Source organism: Haliotis cracherodii, unplaced genomic scaffold, assembly GCF_022045235.1.
Source record: "Haliotis cracherodii isolate W230 unplaced genomic scaffold, xgHalCrac1.p SCAF_17, whole genome shotgun sequence".
Lineage (NCBI taxonomy): Eukaryota > Metazoa > Mollusca > Gastropoda > Lepetellida > Haliotidae > Haliotis > Haliotis cracherodii.
The window spans coordinates 9,424,466-9,450,142 of NW_027266272.1; the positions used below are offsets into that span (position 1 = coordinate 9,424,466).

Below are 25,677 nucleotides of genomic sequence, written 5' to 3' on the forward strand. Positions count from 1 at the left end.
GAGAGGGGATGACCATACCGAGGGAGGCCGCGTCACACTAAAAGACGTGTAAAGATAGTATTTAGGGGAGTTACGGCATTAAGGGGATAAAACAAGGACTGGTCCCCTCTGGGTCATCTTCCCGAGGCAAGAGCGTCCACTAGCCTTTTTATCAAAGTCTTGCTTCCACCCTTGCCACGTCAAGCCCACTTTCCTGTGCTAAATATGATTGGACTATCGCACATATCGATAGTCCAATCAGAGAACGTTTCACAAAATCAACTTCCACGACTGTACACTTCGTAAGAAAGTGATTTACCGCTGCCTGTCTTTGTTTCCACGAATATGTCTTTTTCGTCTTTTAAACCCCCAACGATTGCCTATGTTTTTTGTGTCGGGGATGAAATTGCGATGTTTTCGTTATCTGATCGTCGCCTATGGTAGTCGCCATTTTTGTGAAGCTATACAAGACAAGAACAACGATTTGATTGGGTATCGCGTTTTCATTACAAAGGTCCGAACTTGTGATCTATGCGAGGTGGTGCCAGGGTGAAGCCAAGAAAAGTAGCCTTGATGTGGCAAGGGTGGACACGCTTGCCTCGGGAAGATGCCTCCGATTATGCAGGGGAGAAGACCTCAATAGTGCCTCGTGTCTGTCTACCCTCCGGAGTATGCAGGGCAGAGGACGTCACTAGTGCTCCGTGTCTGTCTACCCTCCGGAGTATGCAGGGCAGAGGACGTCACTAGTGCTCCGTGCATGTCTACCCTCCGGAGTATGCAGGGCAGAGGACGTCACTAGTGCTCCGTGCATGTCTACCCTCCGGGGTATGCAGGGCATAGGACGTCACTAGTGCTCCGTGTCTGTCTACCCTCCGGGGTATGCAGGGCAGAGGGCGTCACTAGTGCCCCGTGCCTGTCTATCCTCCGGGATATGCAGGGCAGAGGACATCACTAGTGCTCCGTGCCTGTCTACCCTCCGGGATATGCAGGGCCGAGGACGTCACTAGTGCTCAGTGAGTATGCAGGGCAGAGGACATCACTAGTGCTCCGTGCCTGTCTACCCTCCGGAGTATGCAGGGCAGAGGACGTCTTCAGTATTCAGTTCAGAATGTAGGTAACCCGTGCTTGTCGTAGCATCGATGCTAATGATGTCAATTACTGTCGATTACTTACAGACCGCCGTCATACAGGAATATTACCGAGTGCGGCGTTAAAAAACAAAACGAAGGGAAACATGTTGTGATTCTCATAACAAGGTTAAAGACATCAAGACTTGTCGGGTGCCTCGTGCAGATGATCAGGAAATTATAAGGATACATAATAACTTAAATACATAATAAGGACAAATATTACAGTTTAAACATTATTTTAATTGACCAGTCACATCCGACCTTTGTTACAGAAGTATAACCTTGACAATTACATCCACTGGTTACCAGACGGTTACACTTCGGCCATGGCGGGGATCACAGTCATATAGTTGGAATATTGCTGAATTCGGCTTTAACAAGAAACACACAAAACCTCTACCCTGGAATTTACAAGAGAAGCGAATGGTTTCAATGTATGACCCTGTTTAGAAAATGTATGTGTTATCGTACCCCAGGGCGAGGACAGTTGGGACAATCCTTTGAATTCACAATTTTTTAATAAAACTTGAACTCGGCATTTCTATTTGCCAGTCGGGGGGAGTGTCATGTTGCAGGATATAGAAAGAGTTTGTGTACATACTCGGAGATCATGTGCACATCGCACCGAACAAAGCGGCTATTCAGTTATCTCCCTTTGGGCGGTGTTACAGTTCGAATGTTCAGAGTGATTTAAATGAAAACACACACATGGTTATTGTGAACACCGTGCAGTAAAACCTGTCAAAATATAATCTCATTTGTCAGCGGTCACACATCCATACATTTAAGGTGAATCAATAATAAAAGAACAAATATTGACAAAAAGGTATGCACTTAAGTTTGAGAATGTCACAAAGCACGTCTTGAATACTTCAACTTTATAGTTAAAAACTTTTTGTAGAAATATTTGGCACTTTTGCTACAAACATATAAAACAGCTACACCGTGAAAGAAGACAAGATTTGAAATACAAAAAAGTGAGTTCATAAGTGTTTGATAAAAAAATGTTTTGTTCTCCGATCTAGGTTCCCCAGCACTCAATGCCCAATGACATTCCTTCGTAAAGCTACCTGGAGCTTCCCCGTGGTCTAACGTACCTGTGTAGGTGTGTGTTTACACGAACATTCTCAGGACGTATTGAGTTTAAGATGCAATCAACGTACTTAACAATGTGGTATTTAAAAACTATTTTACCACAGCAAACTGACGGCCTCTGCATTTTCTATATTTTTTCAGAAATTGTTGTCAATAAAAGTATCATGTCTCCATATCCTTTCAACTCATTAATGTCTATCGAAGACCCGATAATTGATGTAGGGTGGGCGCTCTGTTTAGTTGCTGGGAATATATCTATTTTCTCAAATCACAGTATTGTTTCATCAACGCAGGAAGTGGATTTAATCTTCAAACTATACGACCGCCTCCGTGGTCTAGTGGTATAGCGTCCGCCCGGAGAGCGGAAGGTTGGGGGTTCGATCCCCAGTCGCGTCATACCAAAAGACGTGAAAAGATGGTACTTGCTGTTACCCTGTCTGGCGCTCGGCATTAAGGGGCTCAAACAAGGACTGGTCGGCTCGGAGTATGTATACTGTGTCTGGGTGGGGTATTCATGTTAAACAACGACATGGTATCTCAGTAGGCTAGCACTATAAAACCTATTAGTCTAGACCAGTAAGGGTAGCCACACGACAACGTACATACACGTCGCTATGTAAGGTTAATAATCTTGACTCGTCACGATATGGCTGAAATATTGCCGATGTGACGTAAAGCATTAACTCACTCACTCACTTATAATCTTAAACGCGACGTAAAACCCGATTTGTCACCTGTGACGTTCCGGGTTAGAATTGGGTTTCCGCAACCCATACTAACTTGGTTGATGCATGTCATCGTATCCCAATTGCGTAGATAGATGCTCATGATGCCAATCACTCGATTTTCTGGTCGGCGTTAAACAACAAATACAGAAACATAACCTCATATCTTCCCTGGGCCGGTGGGGTAGCGTAGTGGTTAAAGCTCATTACGCTAAACACTTTGCTTCAATTGCAGTCTTTGGTGCAATGTTTGAAGCCGAGTCGTGTGTGCCCCGCCGTGATACGGCTGGTATACTAGTATTTGTACAAGCGGGTTAAAACCATATTCACTCACCCACTGTTTGCATATATGTTTGGTTTCTTGTCTCGTTAATCCAGACAAGTGGTATTCTCCCAAACGTTCGGGGTAGTGGTTTTGGACAAGGTGTTATAATCCAACTATAATCCAACATTTATTAATTTCATACTTTCATGCATTTTTTCTTGAAGACCCATAAGAGTTAATGTGTAAAAGATATTTTAAGTTTCGGGCAGTGGGGTAGTCTACTGGTTAAAGCGTTCGCTCGTCATGCCGTAGGCCTGAGTTCTTTTCCCGACATGGGTACAATGTATGAAGCCCATTTGTGGTGTCCCCCGCCGTGATATTGCTGGAATATTGCTAAAAGCGGCGTAAAACCATATTCACTCACTATTGTATCTAGTTTGGGATCATTGTTGGACAAAGTGTTTATTTCACTACGGGTAACGGGAAGGCTCTTAAGTAAGCAGGCCATAAACTAGATTACATCTGATTCCGTCTGGGTTGAGGTGGACTCACGTTTCTCTCCATGGATTTGGGATATCTCTGGTTTGTGTGGACGTTTTCTCAGCCTGGTTCCCTGGGTATGCTGCGCTGGCGCTTACACTGTAGCGCCAGCGCAGCATACCCATGGAACCAGGCTGACTTTTTCTTATTTCGGGTTGCTATGGAGACGGGTCACGTTGATTAACGTGAATCACGGCGTGTTAATTTCGAGGATTAGTTTATCGAAATCATTAATACAACACGCATTGTCAATCAAATGTCACATGGGATCACATTCACTTGAAGGGTCATCATTGAAAATCTTGAATTAGTATTGTTTTTGTAAGTGCGAACGTTCTGTGGGAAAAGATATTCCGCAAATATGGCATTTTTAAACAACTATAGTTCGAAAGTAATGGCGTTCAACAAAATCGCTATCCAGAAAGGGACAGAGGCTTTGACAGGTTCATCGAAGGCTTCCTTTTAAAAATTCGTGTTATGAATCCGCCGACTTGACAAATTGAAATGTGAAAAAATAAAATTAAATGCGGTGTCTTTTAAATTCCGCCGACTAGAAATAAGTACATAATAAAAAAACTCATTAACTGTCGCTATCAATATAAAATAGTTTTCAAAATACTATAATTAAAACGTGTAATGTCGGAAATTCTTGCAATTGGATTTTTTCATTCTTTCGACCTGCCAACCTGCATTATTGTGCCTTAAATCTGTACAATGTCTGGCCAAATCGTCTTTCTATGTCAGCAGTGTAAACCACAGGCCCTGGGAAAATGAGTGATAAGCGCTTCATGTCAGAAACTAAAATTCTACATGAGACTACTGGTTTGGAACAAAATATTCACGTGCGGAACTTGCTCAAACAAAAATAACCACTTTGGCAAGTCTAGATTTCTCCAGTTTCAGGCTGAAAATTAAGCGATTCTCTGTGATCCTCTATATCATATATCAACAGATATTTTATAAACCAATGTCAACTTAATAATATTTAAAATTTAGAGATTAAACATTTGCCAAGGTAGCCCGTGTTCTCATAAAACTGTGGCTTGTTATCAGTAGCGCGTGAATAAATAAGTGCCCGTATTAAGTGTTACCTAACATATCTTTACTAATACACAATATGTCAGTATCTGTATATGCAAATATACACAAACTGTGAATAGCCTCCATCCACACCCCGAGTCGCAAATAAGCTTGTACGTTTCAGTTCATATTGAAATGTCTTATTTAAACACAATATATGAATCAACAGATAAATCATACACACAAAACTGTTTACAATGAGACAATCGGACATGGCGAGTGTAAACAGACACAACTATGCACGGAAGTAGCACGATTACAAGCCCGGGCGTCTCATCAGTTTGGGGGGCGGTCGGGTAACCTAGTGGTTAAAGCGTTCGCTCGTCACGTCGAAGACCCGGGTTCGATTCCCGACAATGGGTACAATGTGTGAAGCCCATTTCTGGTGTCCCCCGCCGTGATATTGCTGGAATGTTGCTAAAAGCGGCGTAAAATCATACTCACTCACTCACTCATCTATTTGGGAGAGACACTCGATGGGCAGAGACTGTCACACCGAGATCCGAGACACGTGTATCCTGCCGTGCACTGTAGCCACAGACACAATAAAGTTTCTGGGTTGAATAATTGTGACAGTATCATGATTGTGATGATAAGTGCAGCATAATATTTGTTCGCAAGCTTTTCACATATAAGTGCTAAGATAGATAAATAGACTGCCAGAGTAACAAACAAAGATTCACTAAACTTTGGCATTGCGATTCTCGACTACAATATGCATATATGAACACACAATGCCATTTAGATATTGATCAAACGTAACAAATGTTATATTTGGGATAAAACCTTTTCAATACGGATTCTCGTGCTTTTGGGGGGTTGAGTCCCGTCTGGGAATATTCACAGCCTAAACCTTCTTTTTAATTCTCCAACGGAGAAAAAAATATTTTATATGGCTAGTTATACCCCTTTACACTAATATGTTTATGCTTTATATTCTGTGACATATTTTAAGTCTCTCGTAACCCTTACGGGTGGATTCACTTATATGTCCTGTTATATGTATCTATGCAAATATTTTTGTGAGGTGATAATCAAATAAACAATCTGTCTGTCTGTCTGTCTGTCTGTCTGCGTATATGATTGAGGGTAAGCATCCGCCATTCACACAATTTTCACACATGTGTACTCGTATATTGCCTTGTCGCACGCTAATAAAATAACAGGTAACATTCATTCACACTGGTCGCGTTAACAGATTCGTGACAATACCTGAACGACCTCAAAGCAGTAATCAACTGTCATTATAAATTCGGAATATATACAGGTGTGGTCGTGAGATTCGGTCTGAACCACGCCACACTGATACATGAGATGGGATTACCGCAGTATGTTTACAAACTGCCTGGGAATAGCTCACCTGTGCAGTGACCAGGTGCAGGAGGGTCCCACGGCGTTACCTGTAATTCACCTGTTCATTGTTTACCTGTACATATACCTACACGTCAGTCTATATGACTATAAAGGTGATATATTTAATGAAGCACCTGCTTTGTAGTATAATCGCTACTGTCAGTGAGACATTTAGGGTTATACATAGACTTGACATCGAGCATAGATGTGAAAAATGGAGGTCATCTGGTGCCATCACTATATAATTTTGTAATTTGAAGTTTACACGATACACGACTTTTCCATTGGACGAGAGGTCGGTCACATGACCACTAATATGACGTTCGTATGTGTATGAACGACACATATGACGTTCATACGTTTTTCACCAGACCATGATTTCTTGAAATCACGTAAATCACTTCCACATTCTTGGGGAAAATCCTGGGAATTCCCCAGCACGAACGCAAACAGAAGCGTTCTCTCTGATCATTTATACCCTTTAATCTTGAACTCAGCATTTTAGTACACATTGAGAAACGTCGGAGAGTTTGACTGCATGATCGTTCACAAATATCCTCTCTACTATCGCTCCTTGTGAATAAAACGAAGAAATGCAAAACCAAAGTATCGTAGTATCGACTCGACTCCATGCAGACAGTGATAGTCTACAGCAATCCACGAATTTACCTCTTTAATTACCTTTCTATGATCATCTAATTGATCAATGATCACTATAACTTGCAACTCTATGAAGGTTCATACTCCACAACTCACACAAAGTGAAAGTCAATTCATAATTGATAGTGATTCATAAACATATGCTTATGATATACATTGTAGTCAGAATCGTGCAATTTACTTTTTTTCTTGAAATTTCAAGATACTAACTTGACATTTTAAGATGTTATATTAAAATTTCAAGCTACTAACTTGAAATTTCAAATAAGTATCTTGAAATGTCAAGATACTAAGTTAAAATTTCAAGATACATAAGTTGAAATTTGAAGAAAATAAGTTGAAATTCAAGATACTGAGTTGAAATTTCAAGAAAATAAGTTGAAATTCAAGATACTGAGTTGAAATTTCAAGAAAATAAGTTGAAATTCCAAGATGCTAAGTTGAAATTTCAAGATAATCATCATTTCAAGTTAGTATCTTAAAATGGCCCTAAATGCTTCCGTATCATGAGACTGTTTCTCTGTGGGGATTCCGAGTTAGCATGGCACCCAGCTACCTAGTATGTCTGTCGTAACGTGACTTGGCTGATAGTGTGTCATCGTACGCCGATGTGTGGATCTAATATCAATCACAAGTTTGTTGTTAATGGCCGTTATGATGTAGCTAGAACATTGCTGAAAGCAGTAAACAAGAAACAAATATAAACAAAGACGAGACTGGGGGTATTATTGTCAAACTGTGGAAATAGACATTTCAATGAAGTCATGAAACAATGCATAGAATTGTCTGTACTGTCAAGAAGGATTGGTCTCGGCAATCACCACACGTCTTTGAAGGCATCAGGGTAGACTTGCACAAGTCTTTATGGCACAGATTATAAGTTTAAATCACAATTTCTAGATTATATAAATAATATGAACAAGTTGTCCCAATACGAGTCTGGCGCTTGTCTAGAATTGCCTATTATAAGGATAGAATTACTATATACCCATGGACTAATTCAGTACAGCCTTGGAGCAAGGCTAGTTCTATACAGTGGTCTACCTTCGTATCAATGACAATATTAGCCAGTGAAACAGATCACAAATGCCCCCCAGGAGAACTCGGCTTGAAGAAATACCGTTACTCTTTCTCTTGCACTGCCTCACAATCGAGATATTTCCAACAGCCGAGCTTAGCACGGCTAGCTAGATATTAGTGGCGAATCTGATATTGAAACTTCACGAATCAGCATGGCCACCTGAACAGTTGTTGGTGACTCTTATATAAGTAAACAATTAGTATTCTCTTACTATTCGTCCATACAGTCTACTCCTTATGTTACGAAGTCTGATAAACCGAAGTGGATATGACGAACTTGTTTCTAAACCCCGAAGTTGTTGGCGTAGTTGTAGCCTGGTGCTTAAGACACTCACTCACTCACTCACTCACGATATCATAATGTCTGTAAAATGTAACTCGTCCTTCTACCCAGAAGAGTACCGAGTACGCGGTATGATATCCGGTCAAGCGTTGGCGTAAGAATGATCGGTTTGGGTTATTTAATTATAAACAGATTAGTCTGATGCGATAGCATTTGTTATTTGTATGCAACATGCTTTGTTATCGTCGTGCGAAAATATGTTCTGACAGCATGTTCCGACCTTTCTGTGGCATTGTCCTTCTGAAGGTCAGGGTCACGCTGAGTCAACGCTTCCACGATGACAGGATAATCTGTATATTTGTTTAGATGCTGTTTTTCATTCAACAGGAAATTCGGACGTTTTCACATCCTATTGTCGCGATGTTCATATCGTCACGTACATACGCCTCACACCTTTTACCCTAACTCCTTAACATCGTGACGTACATACGCCTCACACCTTTCATCCTAACGCCATAACGTCGCGACGTATATACGCATCACACCTATCATCCTAACGCCATAACGTCGTGACGTATTTACGCCCCACACCTGCCATCTTATATAACTCCCTTACGTCGCGACGTACATATGCCTCACACCTTTCATCCTAACCCCTTAACGTCGTGACGTATATACGCCTTACACCTTTCATCCTAACGCCATAACGTCTTGACGTATTTACGCCTCACACCTTTCATCCGAACTGCCTCACGTCGTGACGCACATACGCCTTTCATCCTAACTCCCTAACGTCTTGACGTACATACGCCTTACACCTTTCATCCTAACGCCATAACGTCTTGACGTATTTACGCCTCACACCTTTCATCCTAACTCCCTAACGTCTTGACGTACATACGCCTTACACCTTTCATCCTAACGCCATAACGTCGTGACGTATTTACGCCTCACACCTTTCATACTTACTGCCTAACGTCGTGACGTACATACGCATCACACCTTTCATCCTAACTCCCTAACGTTGCACGGATGTCATTCCTAAACAGATCCTGTGTTACAATTTCTGAGAAGATGCCTCGCTTGACTTAAAAAACCCATTTGTGAATAAATCTAACAAATATTTACACGCAACCATTTCCATACGCCTTTAAATAAACATTCTATGAATAATCCTTCGGAACCGTTCTTGTTTTAACGTCGTTCCCTGTCAATGCCCCTGAGTATGCAGACACAACAGGATAATACAACCTGATATCGGTGAGCAAAACACTACGTCATCAAGCACCTGCCCCGTGATGCCGCTGCGGACAGAATTCATGCCAGTTCTAGAACCGTGGGAGATGGAGATGTCTAAAATTTGAATATCTAATTGGAGTGTCATTGCCGTTTACCCATACTGGGGTGATAGTATAGCGTGTCAGCTAAATGGTCGTCGTCTTTTATCAACGACCACGGACATTCCGCTGTCACAAGAGGATCATAATCATAATTCGAATTCACGACCCGCGGATCATTGCAAGGCCGAGGGACGCAACTCTGCACAGTGAATCACAGCACCGTAGATCACCCAGGCCGACACAAATCCCATATCGCAGCGCAATGCACATCAACGTCAACCTTTCATTTTTGGTTCTTTGTTGTTCTACGCCGCATTCAGCAATATTTCAACTATATGACGGCGTTCTGTAATTAATCAAGTCTGTGTTAGATAATCCGTCAACTTTTAATCCGTCTACTAAATTTAATATCCTCTTCGTAGTGAAATAAACTGCCGGACAAAAGAAAGTATACAACCATGTTTGATGGGGCGGTCGGGTAGCCTAGTGGTTAAAGCGTTCGCTCGTCACGCAGAAGACCCGGGTTCGAATCCCGACATGGGTACAATGTGTGAAGCCCATTTCTGGTGTCCTCCGCCGTGATATTGCTGGGATATTGCTAAAAGCGGCGTAAAACAAGAACTCACTCACTCACACCCCATGTTTGATGGTAACTTAAAATGAAACAAACAAGAATTGGTTATTCGATGGTGATGTACTCTATACGGGTATAACAGCGTGTTAGACCTTGCGTTTTTAGTTTTTCAGCCACTGTGTTCAGCTAGGTAACGTTTTGAAACTTTCTTTTGCCCGGCAGGTTACACCATGAATCAATCAGCACGGCTAAGTATTTCGTGCAGATGAATTACATTACATATTTATTTGAATATGTCACATCAAAAGAATTAATATATTGGTATTCAATGTCACATCGGGAACCACTTACGTCGGTTCATAAACAAACCACATTCCTGCATATGAACGTCCGGGGTATTTGCCCGAGGTAAACATATCTACTTGAATGACAAATCTGAAGACCAGTGACACGTTACAATGTGGCAGATCTTGACGACAACGGGCTAGGGGCCTGTGCCAATAGAGAGGGACCAAGGCAGAACCATGAAATCTATTGTTAGTGAAAGGGATTGTATGTAATGAATTTTCACGGCGATAGCCCAGTTGTGTTGAAGCTACCACAGCCGTCCGGCGACAGCTGTGGGTGAAGTGAGGCTGAAGCGCTTCCTTTACGATCGAATTGCAATACACCTGGCCAGGGGCGGGGGAACTGTACTGCCTGGGTACCATCAGCGTGTGCATGTAGTGTGAGAAAGTCGACGTGCGAGAGATAGTGACAGGTAAGAGAGTGTGTGTGTGTGTGTGTGTGTGAGAGAGAGAGAGAGAGAGAGAGAGAGAGAGAGAGAGACATACACACACACACACACACAGAGGGACACAGAGAGAGACACAGAGAGAGAAAGAGAGAGAAAGAGAGAGAGAAAGAGCGAGAGAAAGAGAGAGAAAGAGAGAGAGTATGTATGTATGTATGTATGTGTGTGTGTATGTATGTATGTGTGTGTATGTATGTATGTGTGTGTGTGTGTATGTATGTATGTATGTATGTGTGTGTGTGTGTGTGTATGTATGTATGTGTGTGTGTGTGTGTGTGTGTGTGTGTGTGTGTGTGTGTATGTATATATGTATGTATGTATGTGTGTGTGTGTATGTATGTATGTGTGTGTGTGTATGTATGTTTGTATGTATGTGTGTGTGTGCGTAGGAGAGAGGGAGGGAGAGAGAGAGGGGAGAGAGAGAGTATGTGTGTGTGCGTGTGTGTGTGTGTCTGTGTGTGTCTGTGTGTGTGTCTGTGTATGTGTGTATGTATGTATGTATGTATGTATGTATGAGTGTGTGTGTGCCTAGGAGAGAGGGAGAGAGAGAGGGAGAGAGAGGGAGAGAGAGAGGAGATAGAGTATATATATATGTGTGTGTGTGTGTGTGTGTGTGTGTGTGTGAAGTGTTTCAATGTAAACTCAGCGGCAACTGGGTAAGGCTCTTATGTGGTTACACCTGTTGAACGTATTTCAGTGGAGTTTAAGTTCTACTGTACGAGCGGGTATTCATCTATACATATGTAAACAGCTAAGTTCTATAAATACTCCTTCTTGCTTAAAGTAGGCCTTGTGTACCAAGTACCTAAAATAAACAAACACTTTGATAACACGCTGACTTGAATATGTTGAATCCAACACTTGAACGCACTGCGAAACGAGGGTATCAGTCGACAGAAGTCCGCACTTCGAAACCCGGAAATTCCTAAACGACATATCTAGGTTAGATATGAATTAAACCAATGACTAGTTGTGAAACATATCTGGAAGTTAATGAAACATAAATAAAAATGACCTACATTTGAATCAGTACACCTTACTCCTGATATAACGAAGTAGGATGTACTCCATACTCCTGATATAACGAAGTAGGATGTACACCTTACTCCTGATATAACGAAGTAGGATGTAATCCTTACTCCTGATATAACGAAGTAGGATGTACACCTAACTCCTGATATAACGAATTAGGATGTACTCCATACTCTGATATAACGAAGTAGGATGTACTCTATACCCTGATATAACGAAGTAGGATGTACTCCATACTCTGATATAACGAAGAAGGATGTACTCCATACTCTGATATTACGAAGTAGGATGTACTCCATACTCTGATATAACGAAGTAGGATGTACTCCATACTCTGATATTACGAAGTAGGATGTACTCCATACTCTGATATTACGGAGTAGGATGTACTCCATACTCTGATATAACGAAGTAGGATGTACTCCATACTCTGATATAACGAAGTAGGATGTACTCCATACTCTGATATTACGAAATGGGATGTGTTGAAATGTCGCTTTTCACGAACAGCAGTCCAATATCCGTGTAATTGAACTTCATATCATTTTAAACAAGAATGATACAAGAAACTTACCTATGTAATATTTTTAAATATATGACTTACAATATCTACTCTAATATTAACTTGTTGAACTGAAGAGTTAATTTGGAAATAACATAAAGGGTTTTAGAGTTAGTGAGTAAATGTGTATGCCGTTTTAAGCTATATGTCATTGAGGGGGGCGCAGGCATCACATTGTACCCATGTGGGGAATCAATCCTGGATCTTCCTGACATGTGAACCACTAGACTACACCACCGCCCCAATTTGAGAGCATGGTCACTTTGAATTTCCTTCATGTTCTGCTTGTCTGCGATACTTCCAAACAATACAAATGCACATCTCTCCCTGTGATATGACAACAAATAATGAACATATCCATCCTAAACTATCAATGGACGTAAACCTATCTGTGTTGCTAGGCCGAAAGCGTGTCCCCATTTTGAATTGTACCATAAGTTCCCGTGTTTTTTTCATGTCAACAATTTGACTTGTCTTTGCATGTGTTTGTGACGGGTAACAACATTGGGGCACGAGACGCTCACCTGTTCACGAACACCTGGTATCATCACTATTTGATAGTGATTCATAAACGCATGCTCATGATATAGTCGGAATCGTACAATGGACACTGCCTTTCGCAGAGATTACTTATGAATATGGAAGGGGTTTTGTCGCTTTTACTTAATGTTATCAACCAACAATGTACTGTTACACGTATCATTTATCCATATTTATATATTTTTACACGATTATGTTTAGAAGCAAATGTCAAATCTATTCACTGTTTATCTTTGATTCTGGACCCAAGCCCTTGAATTCCGTCATAACTACAACCAGAACTGATGTCATGACGTATCCCAGATTACGTCACTTCCTGTTAAAAGGGGGTTGAGTGAATAATGCATTTAACGCCTCTTTGAACAGTATTTAAGTTATATCACGGCGTGTCAGCTAATCGTGGAAGATGAACAAGAATAATGAAAATTGTGGACACTAAAATTTACATCTCTGTGAAACCCAGGAGCATTGAAGTGGTCCGAACAAGGATAATAAATAGAGCCAATCTGGGATTCGAACTTACAACCTCCAAACTATTCTTTCCTCTTACATTAAGCTGACGCGCAGACCATACAGCTGGAATTCTGTTCGATCAACTCCCGCATCAATTCCTGCATCAATTCACGCACCGCAGTTTTTTCCTTTACGATAACCAACATATTTTTAGAAATTTATGATAAAGTATAAAACCACATGAACGGAATTATATCAACGTACATGTTAACATAAAATAAAATAAATCTATCAAAACATTTATGCATCGGATTTTCATAAAAATACCGAACACCAATCTAATATCTTAGTATATATGTAGCCAGGGTTGCGTAAATCGATAATAAACACTCTCGATGTTTATGGACCATAAACGTTAGGTAAACATATATCTTACATTATGAGGAATAAGGCTTCAATAACCAGAGTCAAAAGACTAGGGTTGTGGAACCTTAAGGACATATAATCCGGGCAAATATTCAATTTCCTGTTAATTACGTTTCCAAAAGTGTTGATATAGAACGCTGATCGTCTAAATTTTATAAGAAAATATCCACAAACTGATTAAACGCTTAATGTAGCTTGAAATAAACTTGATGGTTCTTGTATAGTTAACAAGTTGACTAGAGCTACACAGTACATGCGTATACGCTTGACCAGCTTTGAATAAGAATGATTTGAATCTCGGGACCCAATTTGACTTTCAGTCTGAGCATGTGAATGGTGTCTGGAGAGAGTTGAACCTTGGCTCAAATAACTCCATAGTGAAATTTTAAGGGATTGATTTGAAACTGCTGAACCGGTCGAGTTGGGGGTGACCTTTGAGGTTTGTGACTTTCTGACATGGAATTAAATGTACGGTACAGGACTGAACGCAGTAGACACTGAATATAAGCTGCCGGACAAAAGAAAGTACACACACATGTTTAATGGTGGCTATTGAAACAAACAAGAAATGGTAATTTCGATGGTGATGTATTTGATGCGGGTAGCATTGTGTTGGACTTTAAGTTTGCAGTGTCTCGGCCACTGTTTTCAGCCTAGCAACGATTTGATAACGTTTGTAATGTTCTGGTCTAAGCCAGTGTTCAAGAGTATACTTTCTTTTGCCCTGCAGTTTACAACAACACCCTCGTTGCTCGAGAAAAGTTAAATCATTTGAACAGAAATGCAATTTGACTCAACATGGTTTGCATTTCAGGCAATGATGTATGTACAAATGAGCTCATTGTGTCGCTATTTACAGCTTTCAACAACAATACAAATGAACATAAAATGCATTGTTGTGTAAAACGACCTACTTTGTCTTCTTTTAAAAAGAAATGAAGTTTCAATAAAGGAGCCTTTGATAAAATGCATCTGAATGGTATATATTATATGGTATCCGTTGTGTGTGCATATTGAATGTTTGGTGAATGTTGTATGCATTGTGTGTGCATATTGAAAGTTTGGTGAATGTTGGATGCATCGTGTGTGCATATTGAATGTTTGGTGAATGTTATATGCATTGTGTGTATATATTGAATGTTTGGTGAATGTTGTATGCATTGTGTGTGCATATTGAATGTTTGGTGAATGTTGTATGCATTGTGTGAGCATATTGAACGTTTGGTGAATGTTGTATGCATTGTGTGTATATATTGAATGTTTGGTGAATGTTGTATGCATCGTGTGTGCATTTTGAACGTTTGGTGAATGTTGTATGCATCGTGTGTGCATATTGAATGTTTGGTGAATGTTGTATGCATCGTGTGTACATATTGGATGTTTGGTGAATGTTGTATGCATCGTGTGTGCATATTGAATGTTTGGTGAATGTTGTATGCATCGTGTGTGCATATTGAACGTTTTGGTGAATGTTGTATGCATCGTGTGTACATATTGAATGTTTGGTGAATCAGTAGGGGTAATTGGGGTCCTTGGCAGCAATGCTCTAGATTGATTATGTGTACAAATTCATTAAGATGAATTTCGAGCACTATTGTGAGTATCCAGATTTGATCAAGATGTATGACTGCAACCCAGTCCTATGATCTAGTGGGACGATTTCTGGATGACCCTTAGGCAAACGAGGAGGACGTTATCATTTCCACGTAACGCTGGACACTAGAATCTATAAAGAAGCCTGATTTATGTGGCGTTGCAGTGAAGTAGAAACGACAGAACCATTTCCATAATCATAAGAAATCTCTACTAAAATCAGTGTCTAGTGTCCGCTTCCGACTACATCACAAGCGCGTGTTTATCAATCACTATCAAATAGTGATGATACCAGGTGTTCGCAAGAACAGGGGTAATAAAAGTATGAATGTGTCGAACATACTTTAAAACTAAAACCTCAAAATCAAACCTCAAAATTAAGGAAAAGGACAACTTTGAAACTGGTAAGGCTATGTTTGATATTGTGATCACATTTATACAACTACTGTGTGTTTATATTAAAAATAAGCGTCACAATCATTTTCATATTCATAAGAAATTTCCACAACAAAACATGGAATGATTTCGACTCTCTTATAAGCTTATGTTTATGAATCACTGCACTGATTTTAAATTTCTATCTGCCTATGAAGGATATTTATTTCAAAGAAAAATTATTATGCCTTTATCTGGTATCAATATGCATTTAGGAAAGTGCTGATGGTACACATACATCACTGTGATAACAGTATTCCTGTATAAAAGTGATAATATTATTTGCTTTGATCACAGAGCGATGATCGTGCGTCTCTCACAATGTTAATGATAATACACATGTGTCAAATAGCACAAATGCACATGTCATAAATATATGGTTTATGAAAGTGATGACCGTATACTTCAATTTATCAATATGCCATGGCCGTATGTTCCCTTGTCACAGTCTGCACAAAGCCAGTGCTCCAACAAAGCTATACTAGCTTATGTCAAAGATGAAGTACATCCTTGTCACAGTCTGAAAAAAGTAATGTTCCAACAAAGCCATACTAGCTTATGTCAAAGATGAAGAACATCCTTGTCACAGTCTGAACAAAGCCATACTAGCTTATGTCAAAGCTGAAGTACATCCTTGTCACAGTCTGAACAAAGCCATACTAGCTTATGTCAAAGCTGAAGTACATCCTTGTCATAGTCTGAAAAAAGTAATGTTCCAACAAAGCCATACTAGCTTATGTCAAAGATGAAGTACATCCTTGTCATAGTCTGAACAAAGCCATACTAGCTTATGTCAAAGATGAAGTACATCCTTGTCACAGTCTGAACAAAGTAATGTTCCAACAATGTTACAGCATGATTGGGTTGACTTGGATAGGGCATGAGGCCACGAGGCCATTAGGACATTGGTTCCTTCTGAAAGCTTCTACTGAAACAGGACTTTTTCTTCGTGGCTTTGAATTCAGTTGTGATTTCCGTGGTTTTAGAACGTTTCTGTTGGTCAATATTGGAATAGAACTTTTTAGTTGGTTGATTGAAGGCAGAAGTTATGGGTAGCTAGTGGTGATTTACACTCGACAGGCTAATGTTTGGCAAATGAGTTCGAAATCTGAAACTTACTCACAATGAAAACAGTTTCATGCAATCGACAGTTTGTGATACAAAATACGAACATTGTTATCTCGAATTCGTGTTGTCGGATTCGACTCATTCTCTAGGGGCGGGGGTAGCCTAGTTGTAAAGGCGTTGGGTTGACACGCCAAATGTCCGGGTTCGATTCCCCAGTGATCAATTAATGAAGGGCTTGTCTGGTGTTTTCCCACCGTGACATCTCAAAAGCGGCGTAAAACAACACACTACTCGCTCGTCGAAGGTGGAAAGCTTACCTGTGAATGTGTGTGTTCCGCTATAACTGTCCGTGATGTGTCCAGTGAGGGGTCAGTCCAGTAATCCGTGCACGGAAGCTGACAGATGAATGACACTCCGCAAGCTTAAAGCAATCTACACAAGTTCCGACTGTGACGGACTCTCATAGTTACTGTATTTAAACAACTGGATAACACTGACACCGACAGACTAGCTACTGTGTGTAATCAAGGATGATAATGTCAACACACCGTTTCTAAATAAAACAAGATAAGCATTTCTCGGTCTATAAACAGATTGAGATTTCAGAGTTGCCAGAGCCGACTCCAATATGAAACCGATATAACTCATTCATTAACGAAACTATTAAAATCTGCTCAAACCGTTCAGTACGGGCCCCTTTCTGACTGTCAATTGGCAGTCCCGGGAGAGTGTTAAACACAAGGGTATATTCGTCCAATTACGACTGTGTTAATCCCCAGTTGTCGTCACTGTGACTATCGAACGCTGCGGTCCACACAGTACTGGCTGAGGCTACCGACTGCTCGCTGTATACGCTGAGAGAGCGAGTACCACTGGCGTATGTATGTGAAGGGAGACTCGGCGAGGCGGGCCGAGTTAGGATCGCTTACAACATAGTATTGTTGCTCTACACTCCGAGGCTCCACGCCTTATTCACAGATTTGGGCCCGTAGACAGTCTCCTGTCTGTCTGCCCGAGGGGTGGCTTATATACCTCGATATGGGTGTCAACTCTCCGTGAATAGCCTACTTCTCGTTGTTTGAGGAAAACTTTGTCACGAGTGAAATACAATCATGAAACAGATACTAGTATCTATATGAACTAAAACAAATATGTATATGAACTAAAACAGATATATGTATATGAACTAAAACAGATACATGTATATGAACTAAAACATATATTTAAATGGACTAATGAAATACATATCACAATGAAACATATATGTTTATGAACTAGAACAGATATTTTAATGAACTAGAACAGATACCTATATTAACTAAAACAGATATATATCTGTGTGTGTGTGTGTGAATATAGATAGATGTTTATGAACTATATATATATATATATATATATATATATATATATATATATATATATATATATATATATATATATACATACATATCTATATATATATATATGAACTAAAACATATCTATATACATATCTATATATATATATGAACTAAATCAGATATCTATATGAACTAAAACAGATATATATGAACTAAAATAGATGTATATGAAGTCAAACATAGCTATATGAACTGAAACCGACATTTAGACAAACTAAAACCGATATCTAGATGAACTTAAACGATTTATGTCAAAATCTCGAGAATATATAGAGGTTATCACGCTTGTGAGTTTGGATATGGTAAAAATGTATCCTATATTAGGAACAAATATTCATCTGCGAGCTTTGGCAATCTATATACATAGCGTTTATTCCTTATACACACAGCAACAAAATGAAATGTAAATACTTCGGACAAATCCAACAGTTTCCAACCTTTAAAATCCGGGTTAGGGCTCCAAATCGTAGAGGCCAACAAGCACAGATTAGGAAACTGATCCGCTAGCGGTCGCAATTTATATATTCAGTGCCTACACTTGCAACAGACCTAAGTTAGACACTGGTTATCGGTTTTCGACTATTATTTTGATAAAAATTGAATACTTTTACATGGGTTTATTTTGAAAAATATAATTTTGATTTAAAAATTTTACAAATGAAAAAGAAATGTGCTTTACACACAACTGCCGATGGGTATCTAAGACAAATAGCTATCTTTGAATATTAATAAATATGCCTTTTTTCGGCACAAAATTTACAATATTTCAAACATGATAGGGGGCAAGTGGTCGCAAATTCATTTCTTAACACAGTCTCCATTGAACTAACTTATTATTGCACAAAATAACCTAACCATAGATTATGTCTTTTACAAACTGTTGCAGGAATGACAACAGTTCTTTCAATTTTCAATTACATAAAAAACGAAATCGTTAATATTCTTTCCTCTGCCCCTCAGTTCTGCTGAAACGCCCCCAATAGCTATTATTAATCATGTGATGAAAATAACATCTTAAAAGTATTTATTGTAACTGACTAAATTTCAATAGTTATTCATCTTGGACATGTGATGCCCATGTTTGGTGTTCTCCGCCGTGATACTGCTGGAATATTGTTAAAAGCGGTGCAAAACCATACTTACCCACTCGCACATCTACCTATTGATGGATTTAATATTTAACGCCGCACCGGCAATATTCCGTGCCATAAAGCAACGCTTCACCTCGATACCGTATAAATTCATCTAACCGATCCATTTCCATATATCCATTCAGTTCCAGTGTAAATCCATCGCTCTGAATTTCTATCCATTTTCGGGGGCACGGGTGGCCTAGTCGTCTAAGGCGCCGCAATTCGCTGTGCAGAGTTGCGTCCCTTGGGCACGCCAGAAACCTATGATTGTGGGTTCGAATCCCGGTTCGCCCCGATTATGTTTCTAGGTTCGTCAGCACCATACCCGTGCTCGTGGGTTTCCCCGAAGTGGTAAACGTCTGAGACCTGTATCACTTTCCTCCCACATTAAGCTGACACGCCGTGATATAACTTGAATACTGTTAAAAGCAGCATTAAACCCAAATCACTCACTCACTCTATCCATCTTCCAGTACATCCAGCATCAATCTATCGACCGTGCGTCGACACCGTACCCCTCCCTCTATCAATCTATTCCATTAATGTACAGCATTTATTCATTTATATGTCATCTATCAATCCGAATGTTATATAGAGATTTTGAGTTCGCGTGGCTCAGTCGTACAAGGCGCCGCAATTCCCTTTGCAGGGTTGCGTCCCTTAGTTGTGTCATGATCCCAATCTCCATGTTTAAATTAAAAATTCGATCCGATTAAGTTCCTTGGTTTTCAGAAAATTGGTGAACGTTTACACATACATCACTTCGGGCTTCTTTGCCACATTGAATTGACACGTGATATAACTGGAATAATGCTCTAAGTGGGACTAAACCCATCTTATAAAACCCTCGCAATGCACTGTTGCAAGTCAATATCCTTTAAGCCGTATTGCGACCAGGAGAAAAGTTACAGAAATCCGATGTAATCAATCAACAAATATCTAAAATTGTGGTTAATTATTTGTTGACTGCCTACCTCATTATAACACACTAATCATGGCCTTACTAATATAACTACCTCATTATAACACACTAATCATGGCCTTACTAATATAACTACCTCGTGCCTTCTAGGATAATCTTGTTTTTCATGGAAATTTGAAGGTCGAAAGCATTCGGCACCATTCGTTACTTTCCGTGTGACAAAGTGATGACGTCAAACAGTACAGCCGTAAAGAATACTTTCGTGACCAACTCGTGTTATTCCGGGACAAGACGAATAGCGACTCGTGCCCCTCTCATGGCCATTTTAGCGACAGGGTTCCGTCTTAACGGAATCTTTCTCGTATATTTCCCCATATATTATATCTATTTCAGATGCAATTTAAAGCACATCGGGACGTGCGGAATTATACAGTATGATTGAAAACATTTAACTGTGTCTTGGGTATATTTCAATACCCCTTTCAATACCCCAATATATATATTTCAATACCCCTTTATTTTTTTATTTCGACCGCCTCCGTGATCTAGTGAATAGAGCGTCCCTCCCGGAGAGCGGATGGTCACTGGTTCGATCACTGACCGGGTTATTCCAAAAGCCGCTCAAAGAGGTACTTGTTGTTAACCTGCTTCTCGCTCGATATAAAGGGAACAAGACAAGGATAGGTCGGCCCGTGTCTGAGTGGGGTATCAATGTGGGCGCCATGATTTGTCAGTGGGCTAGCACTAAAAAACTGGTCTGACAGAAGGTGGAAGTAAAAACAACAGGTCAGCAGATATTTCGCATGAGTTAACTTGTTCCAGACAATGCTATTTGGCTATTTGGACTCAGGTTTCAGAAATAAGATTGAAGATATATACATGCAATAATCTTGAACGCAACTTTAAACCCAAATCTCACCTCATTTCTATCTATTGAATATATTACCCGCCTTACGTGCACCCCGTGTCACAGCTCAGGTCAATACGTGGCACTAAGTAATTCAAAACCTTGATTAAAATAGGGTACTACACCATGCAGTGTGCGTTTAGTGAGTGAGTATAGTTTTACGCCGCTTTTAACAATATTCCAGCAATATCACAGGGGGAGGGCACCAGAAATGGGCTTCACATGTTGTACCCATGTCGGGAATCGAACCCGGGTCTTCGGCGTGACGAGCGACCGCTTTAACCACTAGGCTACCCGACCGCGCCAAGTGTGCGTTTAAGTATACGAAGCACCTTGTGTTACAGACGGAAATATATAAACAGACAAAAATTATGTTTACTTGAACACAACCAATGCGATACAATTATCCCACGTTCCGATTCTAAATGACACATTCTTTCTGACCTTGCTCTCTACCCACCTTCGCCTAACGTGAACGGAATAAAGAAGTACTTTTTATAAGGAGCGGCTGATGTCTCAGAATTCTGTCCGTTTACGTGGGAGGTGTGTGTCGCTTCAGCTGCATCTCATATCAACATCATCCCTAATACACCATACTCAATATTCAACTCGGGGGTCGTTAGAGGTACTTGCTTATGAACGCAAACTGCATATAAACTACCAATAGCTACCTAAGAACGGTGCTGTGGCTTGTTGAGCGAACCCTCAGGTTGTAATGGATACAAGCGATGCATCATCGACGTCGCCGTCTGGCCCTGTCGTTGACGTGGGAAGGATGGTAGTTTCCTGCAGATGGGTGGGTGGTACCGAAAACCGTTAAGGCGGCTTGGACTGCAGCGTTATGCCATTCTGAAAATCTTGAATATTCTTTCGTAAAACAAAAGGCCATCGCTTGTAATTGATGTCTTGTCTTATTGCCGTGTATCGGTAAGAAAATACTTTTGCATCTTGACAGAACTGCTGTCAACCGAGAAACATACACTTGTATGATTTCATGTTTGAATGCGGTTTGAAATAGTTTTAGATCTGACTTGTATTCGAAAGTTAATATTCAACGCAAACAACGGAATAAAATCTACGGAGATGATATCGTGTTCTGACAACCTAATATTTCTTATTGAACATGAATATCGAAATGATGATGTATGGTGTATATTTAACTTTACTTATTACCAAGGCAACATACTCTGAGAGACCGGCGAGGTGACAGTGCTAAGAACCTTAATGATATTGATGGTGATGATGGTGATAATAACACTACTACTATTACTACTAGCACTAAAGGGCGGTAGAGTAGCCTAGTGGTTAAAGCGTTCGCTCCTCACGCCGAAAACCCGGGTTCGATTCCACACATGGGTACAATATGTGAAGCCTATTTCTGGTGTCCACCGTGATATTGCTGCAATTTTGCTAAAAGCGGCGTAATACCACATTCACTCACTACTACTAATAGAGATAGAAATAGATAGTGTGAGAGTGAGAGAGTGAAAGAGAGAAAGAGAGAAAGAGTGAGAGTAAAACAGAGAAATTCGATTCAAGATTCATCGTTTTAAAGAGACACTCAGAAATACTATACACATAAACGAATATCTGACATTCTTCCATTCATTCTCTCCTTGCGTTGAGTAGCCCCATCTCATCTTACACAAGGATGTGTTTGTAGGGAGAAATGGGAGTGTTTACAATAAACATATGTAGCCGCATACATAAAATATACAAGAGATGATGTCAAGGCCTACACAGGAGAAGTGGTCTATATGCAGGAAGCCAGCACCGTGCAGGATGCCGGGGAGACTGTCGAGTTCCAGGACACAGATACAACCAGACAGTTGTATTACATACCCACCTGGGCCATTGGAGATGTTGAAATGTTCGGTGAATATTTGCTTTGTCTGCCCTGTTTATTCTCCATACTTGTATAGTTTAGTCTGAAGTTATTTTTCCGTCGTCTACTCATTATCATGGCAGTTTGTACAGCCGTCAACGCGTGCTCGGACGCGTAATTTATTCGAGTGAGTGAGTGTTTGGTTTTACGCCGCTTTCAGCAATATTCCAGCAATATCACGGCGGGGGACACCAGAAATGGGCTTCACATATTGTACCTATGACCGGAATCGATCCCGGGTCTTCGAACGCTTTAACCAATAGCCTACCCGACCGTCCACATATGATAATAATATTAAGATAATCACGATAATGATGGTGACATGATGAAGAAGAATAAGAATATGATGATGATATGATGAAAAAGAAGATGGCGATGGTGACGATGATGAAGATGATGAAGAAGATGAGGATGTGATGATGATGACGATGTTGATGTTGATGATGATGATGATGATGAGGATATGATGATGAAAAAGATGACGATGTTGTTGATGATGATGATGATGAAGAAGATGACGATGGTGATGATGATGAAGATGAGAATGTGATGACGATAATGATGACTACGACGACGAAAATTATATGATGATGAAGAAGAAGATGACGATGATGATAATGATGATGATGATGAGGTCGACGACGATGATGATGAAATCTCATAATATGTTACACTTTCTACCTACTCTTGGGTCTCCTGTCTGTAAATATGCCTGACGAAAAGTATCTCTGTATATCTGCCGAACTGTCAGTCTTCTTGTCCGCCTATATGCCTACCTGTCTGCCAACTTGCCTACCTGTGTCATAACCTAAATATAAATGGCCATCTCATCGCGCATACCCATTCATCCTGGTTGCCTAGGTATGCAGCGTCAGCGCAGCATACCCAGGGAACCAAGTTGATACGCATTACTGTATCAGTCTACCTCGGTTCGTGCCGACCTGTCTAATAATCAGTCTACCGAGGGCCGGGAAAACAGCCTTCTCCGCGTGGGGCCTCTCCCTCGAGACAGAAGAGACTTATCTGTCTTATTAAATGTTGACCTGCCCTTTGAGTAAGTATGGTTTTATGCCGCTTTGAGTAATATTCCAACAATATCACGGCGGGGGACACCCAGAATGGGCTTCACATATTGTACCCATGTTGGGAATCGAACCCGGGGCTTCAGTGTGACGAGCGAACGCTTTAACCACTAGGCTACCCGACCGCCCCCTGATGAAACGGTTTGGCAATACAAACAAGCGCTCACAGATAGCAGTCTGAAAGAGTGAGCTTTTAGCAATATTCCAGCAATATCACGGCGGGGAACAGCTAAAATGGGCTTCACACATTGTACCCATGTCGGGATTCGAACCCGGGTCTTTAACGCTTTAACCACTAGGCTACCCGACAGCCTCAGTCTGAAAGAACTCCTGATGCAGCTAAAGTAGATAAACGTTTATACTGCCAAACGATATACCGTATTCGACGTAATATGCGCCAAGGGCGCTTTCAAAATTAGAAATAGGGGCCTCTAATTAGAATATTATTTTGGTAAAAAAAGCAGAAATCAAAGATAATTTTCGTGGTTTATGCTGACAGCCTGAAATGTTTATATACTACAGAATATATTTTTCCAGAATTTTATTGCCATAATTAAGGGTGCATATAACACTGGAGTGCGTATTATACGCGAATAAATAAGTCTTGTGAACATTGATCAATCGGAAGGGGTACTAATTGGGATTGTTCACTAGCCAATATATTAGCAAATATCGCCGTGGGCGATTATTAGAGCGGGGCGCTTATTACGTCGAATACGGTAACCAAAAACGTCAAAGCACGGAAACTTCTGAAGGAATGTGATCAAAGTAGTGACACGGAAGGTATTTGCTTCCTCTTTGGTGAATACTTTAGAGATTTATCAAATCCCTAACATGGAAGGGGCGGTCGGGTAGCCTAGTGGTTAAAGCGTTCGCTCGTCACGCCGAAGACCCGGGTTCGATTCCCGACATGGGTACAATGTGTGAAGCCCATTTCTGGTGTCCCCCTCCGTGATATTGTTGGAATATTGCAAAAAGCGGCGTAAAACCAAACTCATTCACTCACTCACCTAACATGGAAAGTAATTTTGGCTGTTATTTTGCTGATGAAGCAGAATGCTCAGTCACAAATATTGAAGATAACGGATCTCCTGACGCGCATAACGAAGTAACCGTTAACTATCCATTGAAGAAAATAAAACCGACAGAACCCTTCCCCTATTCATAAGAAATTTCTTCATAAAGAAGAGTCGATTGTACAATTCCGACTACATCATGAGCTGCATGTGTTTATGAACCACTGTCGAATAGCGTAGATACGTGGGGGTCGCGAAAAGGTTAGCGTATCCTGCCCCACAGGTGGCACCCGTTACAAACACATGCAAAGTCACAGTAACATATGG

General features: G+C 40.5%; 1 protein-coding gene across 1 annotated transcript in view; it reads right to left on the minus strand.

Moving 5' to 3' along the window:
* LOC139464345 (corticotropin-releasing factor receptor 2-like) overlaps window positions 1-17,941 on the minus strand; it is an 82,070-nt gene extending 64,129 nt beyond the window's left edge. The window contains exon 1 of the mRNA XM_071245873.1: window positions 17,324-17,941. The gene's annotated coding sequence lies outside the window, so the exon portion shown is untranslated. The remainder of the gene's footprint in view (window positions 1-17,323) is intronic.
* Between the last annotated feature and the right edge of the window lie 7,736 nt (window positions 17,942-25,677).